Here is an 18972-nt window from a genome sequence, read left to right on the forward strand (position 1 = left end):
CTCCACTCTAAAAGTCATGTCAAAACAGGCATGTTGGCATGGCTATGCACCAGTGACGACATAAAATGACTCATATTCAGGCAGATGCGTTGGCCTCTAGTGATAGCTTTAGAAAAATCGAATCCCTGTCCTTGATGAAAATCATTTAGACTTGAGTAAAGTTGTTTCAGTACTGGAATTTCTAACTTTGATACAATGCCTTCCAAAAGCGTAGTATATATATAGATATTATAGTATATATTCCATACCATTTCTGATACCATGGGGACATTTATTAAAACGGCATACAATTTGGTTTGTTTTTGTTTTGTAGAAAAAGATAGATATAACAACACTATAACATGAGATGACCTTTTTTTTTTTTTATTGGCAGAGAAAAGCAGAATGACTGTAGTTAACTTTTGCAAGAGGGAGAGCGCAGCTGGTACCGGTGTATTGATACTGTAGAAAATAAGCGTTGAAACTGAAATTTTTCAGTATTGATATAAATTGATAAGATTGATATTTTTGACAACACTAAGGTGGAGTGGTAGGAGATGACAATTCTGTCTTACCAGGCAACATTTGACTTTTTTTTGCACCATTTTGGAATCGAAACAGGGAATCTATAAGCAGAATTGGAATAGAAAAAATTCAAATGATACCCAACCTTATAATAATACACAAATAATTATCCAGTTCTATATAATATAATTCTTTATGCATACAGGGAATCTATACTGCTAGTAGAAAAGTGCTGCCAGCACTGAAAAGCAGCACCTTATTGCTGCTCCGCCTGCCTCTCCCGCTCTCTCTTCCTCTGTCCCTACTGAGCCATTACTGATCTATATGAGGCCTCATCAGAACCAATAGCCTGTATCTAATCTGTTCCTGCTCCTGATGATTTCTGACTACATGGCTGCTCCCTTCCACAGTATAAGTGACGACTCCAACTAGACGACACACCGTGACTGATCCCCTGTCCCGTCATCGCTCCTCACTCCCTCTCTGCCTTTTCCTTTCTGCTCCTCTGTTTCCTCTTCTGTTTATGGATACTCCCATCATTCCTCCTCTTTCCCTCACCTCCTCCACGCTGCGTTTTCCTCCTCCCCGCTCACCTCAGTTTCCCCCGTGTCTCCTGTCTCCGCCTCCCCTGCCCTCATACCCACCTTGTTTTGTGAGCAGCTGAATGTTTACTTGATGTCGGCCTCATCATCCATTCTGACTGGGCCTCTGCTGGGAGGATTTGCTCTTCTCCTTCGCATTTTATTTGTTCCCCTATTTGCTGTTTCCATTAAAGATGAAATTGAAATCTCCTGTGCTAACGCACACACACACACGCGCGTACAAAGACGGATACAAACGCGCATGCAGCCATCGCGCCGCACACTGCCACACACGTCGACTAACAAAACAGCGACATGCTGTGCCAAGGCATATGAAAGAGTGCAAACCCCTCGTCCTACTTTTGCTTTACCTTGTTCTCATCCTTTTGCTCCACTTCCTCACTCTCTGTCCTCGCCTCCACCTCCTCTCTTTCTTCTTCAGTTGTTGCAAGTGCGGTGGGAGACGGTGTGATCCATGTTTTGTTTTTGTGTTGTATTTTGCTTTCTCCTTCATCGCAAAAGAGCAGACTTTTCGCCTTTCTCCATCTGGCACTTTTGAACACATTTGAAAACCTCCTTGCGAAAGTTTTTCACATATTGCGTTTTACTTCACTGCTTAGCTTCCTCATTCCCTTCCTTTTCCTGTGGCAACATTTAGCTCTAAGAAGAGAGACAAACTATTCCACTTATAAAGAGCACTTCCTCCCCATTTTCTTTTTCCAACACGCACACTGTGCTGGTCATGCTCACACTGCCACCCCTGAGCATCTTGAAGGCTGCCCCTTCTCTGTCCACGGCGTGACTTCCGAAACCCCTTCGGACAGGATGTAGGAAGTGTTTGGAGCATTGCAGAGGCAAAACAAAGGCAGTCTTCGGCAGGTTAATGAGGCCAGGAGGCAGCTTTGTGCCGAGCTTCATCAGTATTCAACAGGGGCCTCCCTCTCTCGCTCTCCCAATAATATCCCAGTCATTTGGGTCAGCCACATCACTGTGCCTCTGTGAAGGACACCCACACACACACAAACAGAAGGAGAGAATTCTGTGACAGTTTAATAGAAAGACAGTCTCATCAAACGTTCACCTCCTCATACTCTCTAATCATTAGCTGTGTCCTACACTGTCTCTTTGTCTTATTTCCATTTTCCTCACTCTGTCCATCTCGCTCACCCCGACCCTCCCTTCTCTCTTTGATTCTCTGCCGCTCTTCCTATCTTTCCACCCCCCACATGCAGCTCCCTCAATTAAGATAAAGTGGCTAATCATATATGAATTACATTAACATCTTTAATAGCTACTGCAAGTTATTGGTTCCTCATTAGGACCCCACTCACTTCTGCAGAGGCCAGCTTCCAACAACAGGAAGAACAGTAAGAGCAGTAAAGGGCCTAAGTGAAAGCAGATATGAGCTGCAGATGTGTGTGTGCCTGTGTGTGCCTGTGTGTGTGCCTGTGTGTGTGCCTGTGTGTGTGCCTCTGTGTTGCTTGGGCCCGGGAGCTGGGACGTCGCCACTAAGCAGTGTGTATGTAGTCCAGACTATGAGTAGATGGGAGGAGAGGGAAAGCTGTGAAGATCAAATATCCCGTAAATCAAAGCTGTCGCACAAGTGAGCAGGGCCGTGGGAGCTCTCCGAGTGTGTGTGGGGCTCCTGGCCCAAGCGGAGGGCCATAGAGGATAGCTGGGCCCCAAGCCAGCTTCTACTGTCCCAGGCATCTCTCCTCCTCTTCACTCCTTTTTACTTGTCTCACACCTCCTCTCATATATTCACCTCTGACCTTTACTCCTGTGATCTCCACCTCCCTGTACTATACCCTTACATCTCACACTTTCTCCACTTCTCCTCCATGTTTGATTTCACCCCTTTCCCCTCCTCCTCTCATATCCCTCCACTCCTTTCCTCACACCCAATAGCTAACACACACCCAGCAACATGGCTGCCGTTTAAACTAAACATCACATAGATAACCATCTTCACTCACAGTGTTCCAGCTCCTCCACTGTCTAATTATGTCACAACTCTCGCTGAGCACGTTGTCGCAGAGGTCTTAAATTAGCGTCTCAGCTTAATGTCGTGAGCACATGTAATGTGTCAGATCAGTGGGAGTGTGTTTGTGTGTCTGCTTGCATGAAATAGAAGTGTGACTTCATTAAGATGAGTTATGATATTAGTTATTTTTGCACCATCTCTCTCTCTCTCTACGCTGCTAATTTGTGCATCTGTTTGGATGTTTTTTACAACACTTGCAAAAGTATGTGTGTATTCTTGCTGACTCTTTTAGATGCAGTTGGCATGTTGGTTATTTATGCAACACATCTGTGTTTGTATGTGTGCGTAGTGCACCTGCTTACGTGTGTTGCGTATGCATGTTTGGGTCTAGTTGACAGTGTGCTGAACAGCCATGAAGGAGATATGAGGGCTTTGGAGGAGGGAAATCATTGTTCTTCATAACCTGGGCTTCTCCAAGATTGAGCTGCCCCCCCACAGCGTGGATGCTGAGAAAGGTGTGTTTCCCCAACAAATTTGTAATCCTAACATACTGAATTGTTGTCCTGACTCGACCTGACCTTATTCACACATTTCAGCAAAACAAGCAGTTAAGCCACTGAAGGAGACACTGCCAAGTGTGTGGCCAGTATGTGTGAATCAGGCAAGATGCGAGCTGAGCCGACAACTTTTTTTTTCTCAAGGTCTTATTATTGGTATTTAAAGTCATATAAATATAATAACTCTCAGAATGCAATATAACACCCCCTCATGTTTCTGCCCCCATCCCAGCTGTACCATTCAGCAATCACACAGTAAGTACATATAAGCAAATTCAGTGTGACAAAAATTGTAGGATACAAAATAAATTCAATTTTAAAAAGTGCAAAGACACTGAAAATAATGAATTATTTAAAAATGAGTGAATAATAAAATAAAAAGCAAATGGGGGGGTCAGTATTACAAGACGGAATTTGAATTTTAAGAGCACACAAGATGTAATAAAAGCAAGAAAATACAAACAAACATAGCAGGGATTGTGCAGGAGAGTTGAGAAACCCGAAGGGACTTATAGTGAAAGCCTCCCCTCTAGAATTTACGATCTTTTTTTTTACAAAAGGTATTTCTCTTTCTAACATGACAATATAACAGACAAAGCAAGTAATAAAAATAAACATAAATGGAACAGACGTAACACATGAACTACTGCAGAGGTGTTTTTTCATGTTAGACTTGAGAATAATGACAGACAACACTAGGTGTGAACTTAGCTAACTTTGCTCCTGCAATATCATATTATAGTTTTTATATGTGTAGGTCAAAAAGGTCGCCGTATTTCACCCTCTTGTAGCATAGCAAGTTTTCTCTAAAGTCAGATGATTTAGAAGGTTTTTAATCCACTGCTTAAAGGTGTAAGTAAATGTTTCCTTCCATGTAAGCAGTATAAGTCATCTCCCTGAAAGAGATGCAGAGGCTACTGCATTTTTTTCACTGACTACTAAGAAGTACATTTTGTGGAGCTAGACCAGACACTGCAGTAGTAACATAAGGTTCTCTGGGTGTTTCCAAATCATATGAAAAAAAAAAATTGCTAGCCAGAACCTATTTAGTTTTGGACTGGGCAAATTGAGGAGGACTGTATCCTGTTTAAAGCTGTCTTCCAAACTGCATTAGGAAACTATCTCCAAATCTTTTGCCCGCTGACTCCTTAACAAAAGGTTCCAAATTATATGAATATAGTGCAAACTTTTTTTTTTAATTTACAAAACCTGTGCTTTGTTTTTCTTTCCTGCCCAGTCTTAGTTTTTACAGTTCAATAAAACTTAGACTGTAAGTATAATTAGTATGAGTGAACAGATGCCATCCACAGTTAACAGACAGTCTTAATTGTTTTTTTCCCCTGCAGTTTTTTTTTGTTTTTTGTTTTTTGCAATGGGTATTATTCTCATGACAATCAAACATTTGCTGGCTTTTTTCCCTGGTTAACAGACTCCAGTCTAACCTTTATGAAACATAGAGGAATTATTAGTTTGACAAGATGGTTGTCTCAAATTTTTGTTACACAATTTTGTAGTAATTAATTAGAAATTTGCTCTTTGATTGTCAAGATGTTGCATAATGCTTTAATGGAAGGGGCGTCTGTTGCTCAGGGGGTAGGGCACGATGGTCTTTTAACCCTTTGAAACCTGGGCTTTAGGTCTTTCACAAACATGGGAAAAAATACAGTGAGCAATGTCAGGAGAAATTACCCAAAAAATAGCAAGAATTTAATAAAAATGTACCACAAAAATACCTGAAAAAGCCAAACCAACAAAAAAAGAAAAACAGGAAAGTAAAAATGAATGTAACAAAACAAAGAATGACCCAAAGAAAGTGCTCAGTAATTATAATAATTCTGTAAAATAATTGAAATATATAGTTCTGATTATTAAAAATATAGTTTAGTTTTAGACAACTTTCTAACTTTTTAAAAAATAATTTTGTAAATTACTAATTTCTTACAAATTGACATTTCTGGCCAAAATGCTGTGTGCCACTTTTTGAGTATTTCTGAAAAAAATCAACCAATTTGCTCAGAGTTAACGAGTTTAAATACTTCTAAACACAGCACAAAAAAATTGATTTCAATCCAGGTCTAAAGGGTTAATCAGAAAGGTGACAGTTTGATCCCTGGTTCCCTTCTGTATGTCAAAGTATCACTGAGTAAGACATTGAACCTCAACTTGCTCCCAAGGGCATGCCAGCACCTTCGATGCAGTTCCGCCACCGTCAGTGTATGAACGTCTGTTTGAATGAAAGACAAATTGTAAAGTGCTTTGTCAGGTATAGAGGCTCTAATAAATGCAGTCCATTTAAACCAAGGTCTGGCTACATTTGATTGACAGTTTCCATTTTCTAGCTATTGGAAAAATAAGCATACTATAGTATATAATGGTTTGTTACTTCTAGCATTTTTTTTGCATTCTCTTTTAGCCTCGCTGTTTCTGGAGACCACCTTATGCTTTTATGCAATGCACAATACAACAAAGGCGGTAGATGTTTGTTGGAGTTTTATTCCGTCATGCTTCTTTGTTGATCAGCTCAGTTCCCTGCAGAATTTCCATTTGTTGTGCAGTGTGGCATAGCAGTGAATGTTTGGCTTAACAATAGCTGCATGAATGTATCAGCCATGGGTTTTGAAGGAATAGTTTTGTGTTGTGAAAGCTGACCTTGTAACAGCTCTGATTGTACTTCAGAATACCATCATTGAGTTTTTTGTATGTATTTATGTCCGCTTTTGTGCGTGTATGTGCAGATATTACACGGAAAAGCCAGGTGGAACATCTGGAAGGTTGGTCAGTTTGCTGCGCTGCGGACAGAGAGCACAGGACATGTTCCAAAAACTGCACAAACTCCAGAGAGAACTACAGGTCAGTTCACACAGAGTTCATTAGATATTTGTAGATTCCGACTGTATAATTTTACATGGGTCAATTCAGGCTTCGCTTTATGCAAATACAACATAAATGCCAAAAGAATGAATTTGCTCAGTACAGAACAATCTTAGACTTGTACTTTGATCGTGGTCTCAGTAGAAAGGGAGGGAATTACACTTTGTTTTTATAATGGTTATAAAGTTTGCAGACTCTTAGGGGACATCATTAGAAGTATTTTTAGCTTGAGACCCACGGAGTCTGCCTAAAATGCATTTTACAGTGACAGCTACAACATTTTATAGCCTTCCCCCCCAAGGATGCACCAAATTTGGTGCTAATATCACAAAATGCACAGCTCCCCCAAAATGAACAGCTCAGCAGTTCTAACATAAACATTACACAGCAGTGAGGACCTGATCTTGGTCTGACTGCAGGATAAGGAGGGGGACATATTAGATTTCTCCAAGAACAAAATTCACTCATTCAAGAGGATCATTCCTCTCAGTTACGAGACACAGGTATTGATTAAAAACCAAAATATTAACTTGTCTTATGATAATCATTTTAGTCCAAATACCTTATTATACCTTGCAATTTATTGTCTTGAAATTTAGTGGTGTAAATTGTCTCAGAAGTAATGATCTGCTAGCTTTAATTTTCTCACTTAAAAAGCCGGGTTTCATTCTTTTGCACAGAGCTCTGCTGTGACGGCTGGTGATGCTGTTAAGGGATAATGATGATCTGGCAAATGCCCAGGTCTCACAGAATAAGCTTATTACTGTGGTTAGTCCAGTCTGCTCCTCCTGAAGTTTGTTCTGCTGCCTTCTATCTGAGGTCTTAGTCTCTGTCCGGTTTCCCCTCATCAGTGTCTGTAGCTCCATTCCCAGGGAGCATTGCTGCACTTTATGAGAAACTGGCACTTACACTGGAAAGCGTACACATTGCCTCTAAAGACAAACATCTCACTTTTTTCATACACAAGCATCTTTATCCAGGCTCATCCTGTCCATTTTGTCGAAATTGGCACTAGCATTGCCATAAAGATGGTCAGACTCGGCACGACTTGTTTTGATAAGAAGCCAAAGGCAAGCAAATATGAGCGGTCGACGGCGATGGGTTTTTATCATCAGTGATGTAACTTTTTGAAAGAGCTTTCCTAAGCTCACTGCACTCACAGAATAAATGAAAATAAATAGAGGATTACATCTTAAGATACACCACAAAACAGCAAAGGTAGAAAAAAAGGGGAGCAGGTAAAAAATAGAAAATACATATTCGTTTGCTCAGTTTGTCTTCTGGTTGTTCTGGTTGTTCTGGTTGTCGTTGAGGGCAATGAAAGAGAAAGAAACACATTGAGGAAGATGGCAAAGAGTCTTGTCTGTATTAAACATGGGTGTATTCGCCTTGTGGTTAATGTCAAGTGTGGCTAAGGTACCTGGGTCTCTGAGGGGTTGCAGAGTGAGAGCACTGTTGCTGTGATTAAAACGGTGGAGAACAGCCAGAGGGTGATGGTTGGCACAGATTCTGCTCCGTCTCCTCCCTCTCTGTTTCACCCTCCATCCTTCTCCAGCTGTCAGTTATGTCAGTCAGTGTGCTAATGATGCTCCTGTACAGAGCTCAGAGCAGAGTGATACATCAGTACGTCTCTTTTCATATGGAAGCAGTTCACAAATGGCCTAGTTTTGTAAATTTAGATATTTTTTTTTACACAGGATAAGAAATTTATGGCCCATAAACATTCACTTCTCATTGCTGTTACCTCTGTGGCAGACTGTGGTCATTACTACCACTTTCACACACAGACCACACGTCTGACACAAACCTATGTTCACCCACATTTGACCCTGGGTAATTGCTGTCCAAAAAAGACCCAGATCTGCTCTTCTAGTTCAAAAAACATCACTGCTTAAGAGTGTACGCTTACAGTGTTGCTGCTTTCAGTTCATTAAAAGTGCTTTCCGTGACATTTACATTTAAAGAAATGCTGGAAAGATGGTCTTTTTGTGAAGGCGGGCTGTTATTTCAATAGAAATATGCAAATATGGCTATTTGCAGTTTAACAGTCAGCTAAAATATGTTTATAGAAACATTGTTGTTGGCAAATACGCAACGCAGGAACAGAATCTTGGTTTATATTTGATCAGCGCGTCATAGTTTTACTGTTTTTCAGTCTCCATTTTTCACAAGGAAATGGTATGGTACCCACTTCCTGTTCACACACTCTTGTGTTACAGCCAGACAGACGCCAACCTTCTGTTCACTAACTCTTCCATTACTGCAAACATTGCACTAAAATATGAATTTTAGGCATTTCTGGCAAGAAATGGGCAATACAGTAAAATAGTCTTGGTTCACATTTGATCAGCTCTGCTTGGTGTTACTGGTTTTATCTGAGTTTGAGTGAGAGAGTGGGCTTTAAAAAATGAGGATATATAATTTAGTATAAGCAACAGCTCAAGAGTCAGTGAAAATCTGCTGAATGACAGGATTTCTGCAGATTTGGCTCTGGACAGCAGCAAGATGTAGGGAAGTTTAACACAGTTCATTAACACATACTACCCACATTGTTATGATACACAGCTGGCTAAAACTGGCAGAGTATCCCTTTAAGGTACAATGTGCCAGTCTGTCACCTGTCTGTTTTTCTTCTTTTCTTGGATGTTATCAAACCTGTGAAATGTGAAAATAATGTGTGTTAATAGTTTAGCAGTGTCTAATAAACATCGCACCTTACCTGACAGTTTTTACACAAATCCTCAGCTCATTTATCCTCCTTTGTATGTAATTAACAATTTGTCACTTATTTTAAGTATTTGAAACGACACTATTTGAGTGTGTTGTTCTGTCAGCAGAACATGTCTGTATTATTGTTTGTGAGGTGTTTGTTACATGTTTAAGTCAGATGGAAGTTGCTAACATTCCCAAGCATATTAATTGATGTTATTTATACCACTTTTATACTTTATTTCATGAATGCCATGTGGAGTTGGGCTCTGTTTTTGTGTGCAAATAATTTGGCTTTAATTATACATCTAATGCCATCACATGAGGTGCCAGTGTGTATTTTTTGCCTGTGCATTATATTGATTTCTCTGACATACTACTGCTGATTGCTGCTTGTTTCTGTTTGCGAGTTTGTGTATGGTCTGGGTAGACTGTAAAACTGAATTGCCTCTCTATCTTGAAAAAAATAAAGTTGTCTGAATCTGAATCTAAATCTGCTTTCTTTATGGAACTGGATGCAGATCTGCCATGAGCTGCGGCACTCCTTTGACCAAACACTGAATTCACATCATGAAGATCGTATCTCTGGGCCTCGACAAGTTTGCTGACAGGATCTGCAAGCTGGCTGGAGCTCTCACCAGAACAGGTTCAGTCTTTTTTCCTTTACACTGACTATCATTTGGCGTTGTCTTGCTCTTCCAGCCTCCATTCATTCTGACACTCACCTTTCTTCTAAGAAAAGTTGTAAGGAGACAGCTGGTGTGATGCAGATAAGTGCAGATGCAGGCTATGCAGCTACCTTTGTTACCTATTTTTAGTGTTTTGCCTGCTATGATTTGAAGCTTGCGTTTCCCTACTGGATCACAGATTTAGCCCTCGATTCTACCGGCAGTTTGTTGATGTCTGTGGCGCTGTTTTGCTACGTCCTCCATGCGGCTCTATATCCCGCCATGAGCGTTTCAGAATCGAAGTGTCCTGCTGCCTGGTACCGTAGATCTAACAAAAACAGTGCTTATTTCGTTTTCCCTTGATTTTGTGCTTATTTTAACTTGATTTTTATGATTCTACCGTAACAGAGTGGACTGCATATACAAATTATTTCCTTTTGTGTCTGTTTAAATTCTGTTTATTGATGTTTTTGCCCACTTCGTTGTGCTGCAGCGGGCAGTCCAGCCGAGAACGAAGTAGATCAAAGAATTTTTGCAGTGTTAAATCCAGTTAAGCATTGAATAGATAGAAGATTGGTGGTGGTGTTTTAGTTAAAAACATATTCATCTTAATAATTATATAGATGAATAATAATTCAACTACGAACGAAATAGATATATAGGAGATTTTAAACGTGTTTTTGTGATTAATACCGTTCTGTTCATAATTTTTATCTACTGTCAATTTCCTGTACAGTGCCTGTTGGCCCGAGCATTAATTCTCCTATTGGACATAATGCAGAGGGCTGGTGGGAGGAGAAGGAGCACATACTGTTGATAAATCGTTTAGTTAAGTGAAACATGATCCTGAGTCCATGCAAGGCGTTTTATTTTGAAAATTGACCAGATGCATCGCTACTTGACTTGCTGTTGTTATGATCTGCTCTGTGCGGCTTGACGCGGCTGCTGTCCATCTCCTACACTCAGTGCATATTTTCCTTATTTTAGTTTTTATTTAATCACCAGCATTTTCTAGAATGTCTGTGATTGGCTCCGGAGGCCATGCCGTGGTCATAGCGCGCCGTTGATGGACCTTGTTGGAATTTAGGGGTTACTCACTTTTCCTCTCATACATTTTCACCCTTCTTGTGTCCTCATCTGTCTTCATCCCTCCCCTCGCCCATTTCAAAGCTCAGCAGCATTAGTGTTTGAATTCTCCATGGCAAGTTATTCATTTGACCCTGCTATCTGTCAGTACAGTGCCGCTCTCCTGGGTCAGCCACATGAGACCTTTGTTATGGTTTCAGGGGTCAAAAGGCAAAATGGATTTCCTTTCAAATTGTACTTATCCCTCAACCCTGAATTTTGTTTGCATATATGTGTATGTGAGCCCTGTTTCTCTTGCACATGCCATTAGGGCCATATCAGGGTATCAAAGGCCGCAGCGCTGCTGGGAATGATGAATGGCTGCCAGGTGCTGAGGTCCATGTGGTGATCACCTCAGGTAAGGGCTTTTGGCCCTGCTGGCAGGGGAACAGAAAGGGTTAAGTGGCTATGGCGGCTCATATAGCCTTGTAGCTCATAGCCCCTGGCATCAGCTCATCAGCTTATTCCCCAACATCTCCAAGGCCCCGTGTGGATGAGGTCTAGAGCCCAAGCAGGCAAGCAGTGGGGGAAATAGAGACAAGGCTTAATTTCCTCCAGACCAGAAATGGGACTGGGGAGCAGAGGGGGAACAGGCTGACTGGCTTCCTTCCTCTCTGCCTCCAGGCCTGCTGTCCTGGGGCAGCAGAAACCAGCTCATGGAGCAGCCCTGTCTGCCTGTCAAGTGGCGTCAACGTCAGTGCCCCTCTCCACCTCCCTGTCACACAGCCCGGCACTCACAGAGGTTACAAAAGTGCAAATTTAGTGTGCGAATAACCTTGGCCTGGGGAGGTGTCAGAGGTGCCTAATTCAGACCTCCCAGTAATCCCCACTCACTCACTGAAAATCTCACCACAATTCACTGACAAGTCATGTAGTGTGGAGGGAGGGGAGATAGACAGAGGAGAGGGAGCACATAAAAGAGACGCCATTACATGCTGTCATCATCACGAGGTTCTCTGTCTCTGATGTGCACAAGCTGCAGCACTCAATAGATGCTAAGATCAATAGTTTCCTGCCTCTAGTGCTGCCTCATACCATCATAAGATTTACTGCTGGTCTTGCGGAAAAGAAGAAAAAAACATTGCTCTCTCTCCTTTTGTCTTCTCTCCTTGGTGACTGTTTTCATCGAAGATGTTTTCCATATGTTAACGCTACACTTTGGCTTTGATATTGAAGCGTCTTTAGGGAATCGCAGTGACAGGGTGTGAAAGTTTCTTGACGTTGTACATTACAAAGATGAGGGTGTGAACAGAGCCCTGAAGGCATGGCTGGACAGAGGGTCAGGGGGGTCAAAGTTTAATCAGCTTTAAAGATCAAGTTGCATGACAGAGGAGGTGATAGAAGAATGTGTTGAAAATCAGGTGATTGTTTTGTGTTAATCTCTTCTCAGCAATTAATTGGAAGTATTTGTCAGTGTGTTGGTTTTTAAAACTGTTTAGGGTAATATTTCCTTTAAAGTTTTTCTTTTTAAGTAAAAATCAGTCAGCTATAAATACTCCAAAAAACACTGGGGTTTTGCCAGCATTGAGTTTGAAGACAGTCATTCTGCTCCACAGAGCACACAAGATTCTACTTCTACTGTATTCAGACTGACACAGCATCTATAAATAGTCACACAAACACACACTCTCTCATTCTCGCTCCTTCCTTTTTTTTTCCCTCTCTCTCTCTGTGTCTCTCACTCTCTTGTCTCCTGCTTTCTTGTGTGCCCAGACATGGGCTCGGTCCCCAGAATTCAATTTGCGGTCTAATTCCATATCAAAAACATGGTCAAAGCTCTGTGTTTGTTGAGCGTGACACAAACAAGCAAGGACACAGTCTCAGCGTGGCTCCTCCCGCAACCTCATTATAGCTGTGCCCTCAAGTAACAGATTTGTCCTTAATTGGTGAGTTGTCCTAATTGACTTTAGCTAATTTATGGATTAGATTATTTTTACCCTCTTCCCTAATTGAACAATAACTTTCATGCGTTTCCTCGGATGGCTGCGTCGTACATAATCGGTGCTGATGCTGTGAGTTTGCATGTCTGTGTGGAAGCCGCACCATCAAATTCAGTTATTTACAGCATCCATATAGAAAATGAATCTAATAAATGCAATGTGGAGGGAAAAACAATAGCAATACCTGAGCAGGAGTAAACAGCAGGGGCATCCATTTCTCAGGCTGATGGAGTGGAGCGCCTGGGGTGCTAGTTCATCGAGAGACGTGTCGGTTCATGGAGTGTTTATGTTGGTGCCATTGCAGTATTAGCGTAGCTCCCCGGCTCTGAGGTACTGGGGGATGAAGTGAAGGAGAACACAGGGGAGAGTAAAAGAGAGGGGATTAAAGTGCAGAAGCTTGAAGCTTTTAAGAGTTCTGATAAACGGAGACTTTTAAAATCTGTGGGCCTCACAATGGCTGACTCCACCGCTTGTCAGCAACAGGGCATCTGCTGCGTCTGGGACTTGGTTGTGTTTTGATGGCAATTCTTTTAAGTGGTTGTAAAGAGCTTTTAGCATTGGTTTATGGGGATTTTTCAACATTTTACACAATATCAGTGAAGTGTGGATTTTTTGCAGGCAGTTTAGTCACAAACAAGTCCAAAAAGAGATTCTTAGTTGGTTTGAAATGCTTGTTTGACTGAACTTTCACACAGATTTCTCTGCACAAATCTCTCCTCCAGTGCTGAGAACAAGCCTGAGGCATAGCTGCTACTTCTGCTGCTGTTTTATACAACTACCTTTCTTTTGTATGTTAATTATAATGTGTAACTCAACCAGAAATACACATTGGATTTTATTTGTTGATGTAGTGGGAGAGGTTAATTCCGAGGAGTTGTTGCATTGATCAATTATAGATAACTGTGCACTAATTCTTATTATTTTCAATTTATTTATCTTTTAGCAACAACCAACAGCTCTATATATCTTAGGTGCCTCTGTCTGTTGGTTGGTTGGTTGGTTGGTTGGTTGGTTGGTTGGCGACCCACAAAAATTTCCCCACCCTTTGGCAGCAACAGTTCTTGCAGTAGGAGGCTGAAATTTGGCATGGAAGTTAAGTGTGCGTGTATGTGTTTGTTCAGTGTTCATGCCATAGACTGTATATAAAGATGCCATCTTTTGCTACTGAGGTCGTTTGGAGCCTGCACAGCAGTGATCTCGTGTTTCCGTTTGACCCATCAAGGGCAGCGCCATTGATTGCTAACACATTGATTGGCACACAGAAATGTCCATCATGATGTCAAAACCCCTTTATAAAGCATTAGACAACAAATTAAAACTAAACCTATCAGAAAAACGAACACTTGAACATACATCAGCACGATAAGTAATACCTGAATTGACAAAAACCGTCTTTGAGAAAAAATGAATTTGTATTTTGAGTTTTTAGTTTTGCCCTTGCCCCATTTAATAACACGGAGGGGGCAGGGTTTATGATCTATACTGCAGCCAGCCACCAGGGGGAGATTGAGATGTTTTCACCCAACTTTTGGTGAGCTACTGTGTCATCCATCTTTATTTTCAGTCTGTGGTTCATGCCAGATAGCTATAAGGGGGACAAACAGTAACTCCACATAATCACATCACATTAGGCCAAACTTTGTTAAAAAGGCACGCACACAGACACATACCATTTTGACATGTCCCTTTCATAACTTTTAAATGGTTGTTTTATAGAGGCATCACTGGACTAGTGACAAGTGTTGGATGCATGCGCACATGTGGCTGTAGATATTGCAAATTTGCACCTGTTTATAATTTGTTTTGTGGGTAACGGTGCCAAAGTAGAAACACAGGCCACGACTCAACTTTCATTGTGTGCTCAACTGTATAAGCACAACCACCAGAAACCACAGGAACATGTGGAATACAAGACACCTGCCCAATGGGAGGCTCAGGTATAATGATCAATCTCGGGGCATCGAAAATTCCTCTTCAAGTGATGTTGTCTGTTTCTTTCGGGGAGATTCTGCTGTGTTCTGTCACTTGCTTCTGTGTGTACTGTATATGCATGCTATTTTTTGGTGTGTGAGCATTACAGTGAACAGCGTCTGTGTGTGTGTGTGTATGTGTGTGTGTGTGTCCTCGATTCTAAAAGTTCATGATGGTGAGGAGAGAAGGTTGAGACGTGTCAGGGGATGAAAGTGCCGCATCTCTCCTTGGGGCTGTCAGCCTGTTACCAGGTGTCACTTCAACTCCTCTCGCCCACCTGCTTTCCAGCCTCCGCCAGACCGCTGCCACACAAACACACACGCACACACACTCACACACACACATAAAAAAGCTGCAGACAAGAGCAGGATGAGTATAAAGAGGAAACTAAGCAAAGGAAAGTAAGAAAGGGAGGAATTAAAAGAAAGAGCAGAGAGCGATCACAGATTTCTCTTGCAAAAGCCAGTACTTAAACAGTGAATTGAATGCTGTGTACACTTCCATAGTGTTCGGTCGTCAGCATAAAAATAAAGTAATGCCATATTTGCCCCCGTTTACCTCTGAGTTTTCCTCTATTCTCTCACAGATTGATTTCAATTATTCATTCTAATACTCTTAGCTGCTGTAAAACTGCTGTAAATCAAGCTCGACATATCCTGTAGATGTTTCACAATAAAAGCCTTCAGGCAAAGAGCAGGGATAATGTTCTCTGATGTGCTGAAAAGACTGTAATTTGAAACAGATGGAGGAAGTGTTGAATTTGCATTAACTGCAAACAGCAGCAACAATAAATTAACATGGCAAATGGGGGCAGAAGCAACACCAGGGAGGCTTCTTACATAAACATGATCAGGTTTACGGGAATTAGGAATAAAGCCCTGTCTGTGATAATAGCCTGTTTGTCTCTTCTGTTGAGGCAAATAACAGTCTCAGTCTCAGTCTCAGCCGCTATTGAAGATAGGCAGGCAGTACTCTAAATATCGGTTAGGATTGCAGAATCATCTTTGCTCTCAATTTGAATCTGCTCACAGTTAAGACAGGAGATGTTGTTTTACATAACCTGCAACTGACAGCTAAAACCCAAATATACGTTGAGGTTTTGGTTCCACAACAATCTAAAAATACCTAGTTTGCATGGAATTATTGAAGAGCGAGACGAGGGTTTACCACCCTCATGTTTTTTGTGTGGATTTGCAGAACAGAGAGGGTGGCTGAGGGAGGCAGAGATTAGGCAGCAGAGAGAAGTTGAGAAGGAAGGGTTCGATATCAAGAGCCAATTCACATTTGCAAGCGATAACAAAATAATTGGAATTGGAATTGATAACGGTATGCCATAGTTGACAGGCATCAATAGCTTCTGTAATGCTCCATTGCTGATATCATACTGCTCATTTAGCTACTCTTTGACTGGGAGATATCATCGCTGCTTCTGCAAAACTTTGTTATAAACAAACCATGTGCAAAATATAAATATAATAATGACTTGGGCTGAACGACATGGGAAAATAATCTATTCAGTATGCAATAATTTTGCAACTTTTGAAAAAATGTTCCTTGTCTTCTTTATTTTCCACTATACACAAGCAATATGTCATTCTGTGGTATGAGCAACACAACACTGGATACAGTCGACATATAATCAGCTCTTCCATGAAGGCCAGGCCTATGTGCTATGATAACATAAGATAAATCGATGCATTAACTGATATGAATCATATCTTTATTTAGCTATTGAACTGTAAAAACATTCATTCACAGCAGATGATTATAATTTGTAATGCCAAGCTTTGTTAACATGTAATGCAGTCATCATGACTTATATAGTATCTCAAAAACAACAGAACAGAAATGTTGTGAACATTATTATGTGAAAAATACACAGGAATCTGTCAGTTACAGAAACAAATAACAAAAAAACTGAAGCGCATACTGACACATTGTAAACATGTTTTCAAAGGGACAGCTATCAGTCGTAGAGACGTCTGCCTTCTATTGAATTTAATGAAACTGTTGAATATAATGGACCGAGATGGCACTCTGCTTGTGGTACTTAAAACGCAAAAAATAAATTAAAAAATACATTTGAAAGGCTCAAAGTAATGTTTCTTTCTAGGAATCATGACCCTGTTACTCAAGATAATCCACTGACTTTTTTGTAAACAGTTTTATGTAGGAACCTTTTTCTCTTTTTGCCAAACTACACCTGCAAACCATATTACTGCCCAGGGTGAAGCGTGCACCTACTCATAAAAGAGAGGCTCGTGCCAATGACAGCATTAAATTTAATCATAAGCAGTTTCTTCCTTGGCTTAGCTATAATGTTAGCTCGGTCATGCTAGGTGAGCTAGCAGTACTGTCACTGTCACAAGCTCAAGTCTTTCATCCATAAGTGGATACATGCTTCCTTCTCTGCAGTGATGCGGTTGGCGGATGTGGTCGAGTAAAAAATAAATAGTTTCAACATGAAACTGCTCACAACAAGGTCTGCTTGATCATCCAGAGTATCCGATTTACTTTCTTGACTGGAAGCAAGACATGAGAACTTAACCTTGGTTTTAAAGAGTTGCTGCGTTTATTCATGGACAAACAGAAACCTAGTCTAAACTTTAAATGTAATTTCTTCCCTGCTACGACTGGAAACACATGTCTACTTTGAGTGCATCCACGTCACTCTCTCTCTCTCTTGCACTTAAGCACACATTTACTACATTCACACTAGTACCAAGCTGTTCCCCAAAGGAGCAACGCTATTATCATAACACTGTAATATGTAGGGATTGGTACTGAAACCCAGTATTAAACAGGCACCAGGATCGAATTATTAAAGACTGTAGTATTGATAGGATCCGACAGTAAAGGTTCTGCTATAAGGAGTAATAAAATAAATATTTTTCTTGTTTATTTATGTAAACATTTACAGTTTTTATCTCACCAACTCCGTTTGCAATAAGATTAAAACATTCATCTATCTATCCATTTTTGCTCTTCAGTCGAGAGGAGAGCTCTGTGCGTCAGCGCCTGCAGCATGTGCGAGGGGCGGGGCGGGGTCAGCTCTGCCACTCTGTCTCACACACACAGGAGCCCTGCTTCCAGTGACATGCTCTAAAGTCAGGTTATACTTCTCAAGAATTGATGCCAATGCTGCTTGTTTTTACAAGTGCAGCAGCTCTTTTTCACGTAAAGGCAAAAACAAGAGCAGTTTTTCAAAACATGTTGCGGAAAAGCATCACATACAGGTGGAAAAATGCTATGTTTTCAACCGCCTAGCTTGAAGTTCATCTCCCATTACCCCATCCACCTCAGGTATGTTATAGTCTGTAATAGTGATGTGTTTAACACAATGCTATTCATACTGTTCTTACATTCTGTAAAACTTCAATTAACTGTTGCCTAGCAAAGATGGGAAACAAGAAGTTGTTTCTTTCTTGCGTCTCTCTTGTTTACTCTGCTGGTATTACTGTCTGCTTTGGTGCTTGTGGTTTCTGTAAAATGGACTGAATTATAGAAATGTAGAGAATCTAACCAAGCTAATCATGTTTGTAGCATGTCCATATTGACAGAAGTTTAAAAATTTATATTTGTATGCATGATCTAAGCAGCTAACCAATGTTAGTTCCACGGGGTAGCCAACAAACCGATTTTATGGATCCAGAGAACGTCTATAAAAATGAACTGCATGGCAACCAGACCAGGCTTCTTATTAAGGCAGGTGCTTATTTGTCAAAATGTGAAGCCACACAGGCTAGTTAAAGGGACTGGGCATTTATTTGGGGGTAAGCTTTTAATTGACATTTTACGGTACATAGAAAATAAAGCAAAGAATTGCTGAGATAACGTACCGCTAAAGTACCGGATCGATAAGCAGTATTGGTTAGAGTAGTAGTACCGATAAACATCCTTAACATGTCGACTGCATCAAAGCTTGCATGCGATTTCAAAATGTTGTTTAATTGCATTGTGATATCAGTTTGAGTGACGTTACTGTAATACGTGTAATCAGCAGTAAGCTTGCTGTAACATGATACATGTAGAATATCATTTTGTCTTTTCCTAGAAATGATC

At 40.9% G+C, this 18972-nt stretch overlaps 1 protein-coding gene and 1 long non-coding RNA gene across 2 annotated transcripts in view; both read left to right on the forward strand.

Moving 5' to 3' along the window:
* The window catches only part of LOC148185628 (uncharacterized), a 77085-nt gene extending 70061 nt beyond the window's left edge, over positions 1-7024 (forward strand). Inside the window, exons 18-19 of the mRNA XM_088073942.1 lie at positions 3461-3584; positions 6362-7024. The gene's annotated coding sequence lies outside the window, so the exon portion shown is untranslated. The remainder of the gene's footprint in view (positions 1-3460; positions 3585-6361) is intronic.
* Positions 7025-9411: 2387 nt separating this feature from the next.
* LOC148185629 (uncharacterized) overlaps positions 9412-18972 on the forward strand; it is a 65852-nt gene continuing 56291 nt past the window's right edge. The window contains exon 1 of the long non-coding RNA XR_015775762.1: positions 9412-9852. This is a non-coding gene — a long non-coding RNA (uncharacterized LOC148185629). The remainder of the gene's footprint in view (positions 9853-18972) is intronic.

This window comes from Plectropomus leopardus, chromosome 23 (genome assembly GCF_026936395.1).
Source record: "Plectropomus leopardus strain MGB_pleo_1.0 chromosome 23, ASM2693639v1, whole genome shotgun sequence".
Classification (NCBI taxonomy): Eukaryota; Metazoa; Chordata; class Actinopteri; order Perciformes; family Serranidae; genus Plectropomus; species Plectropomus leopardus.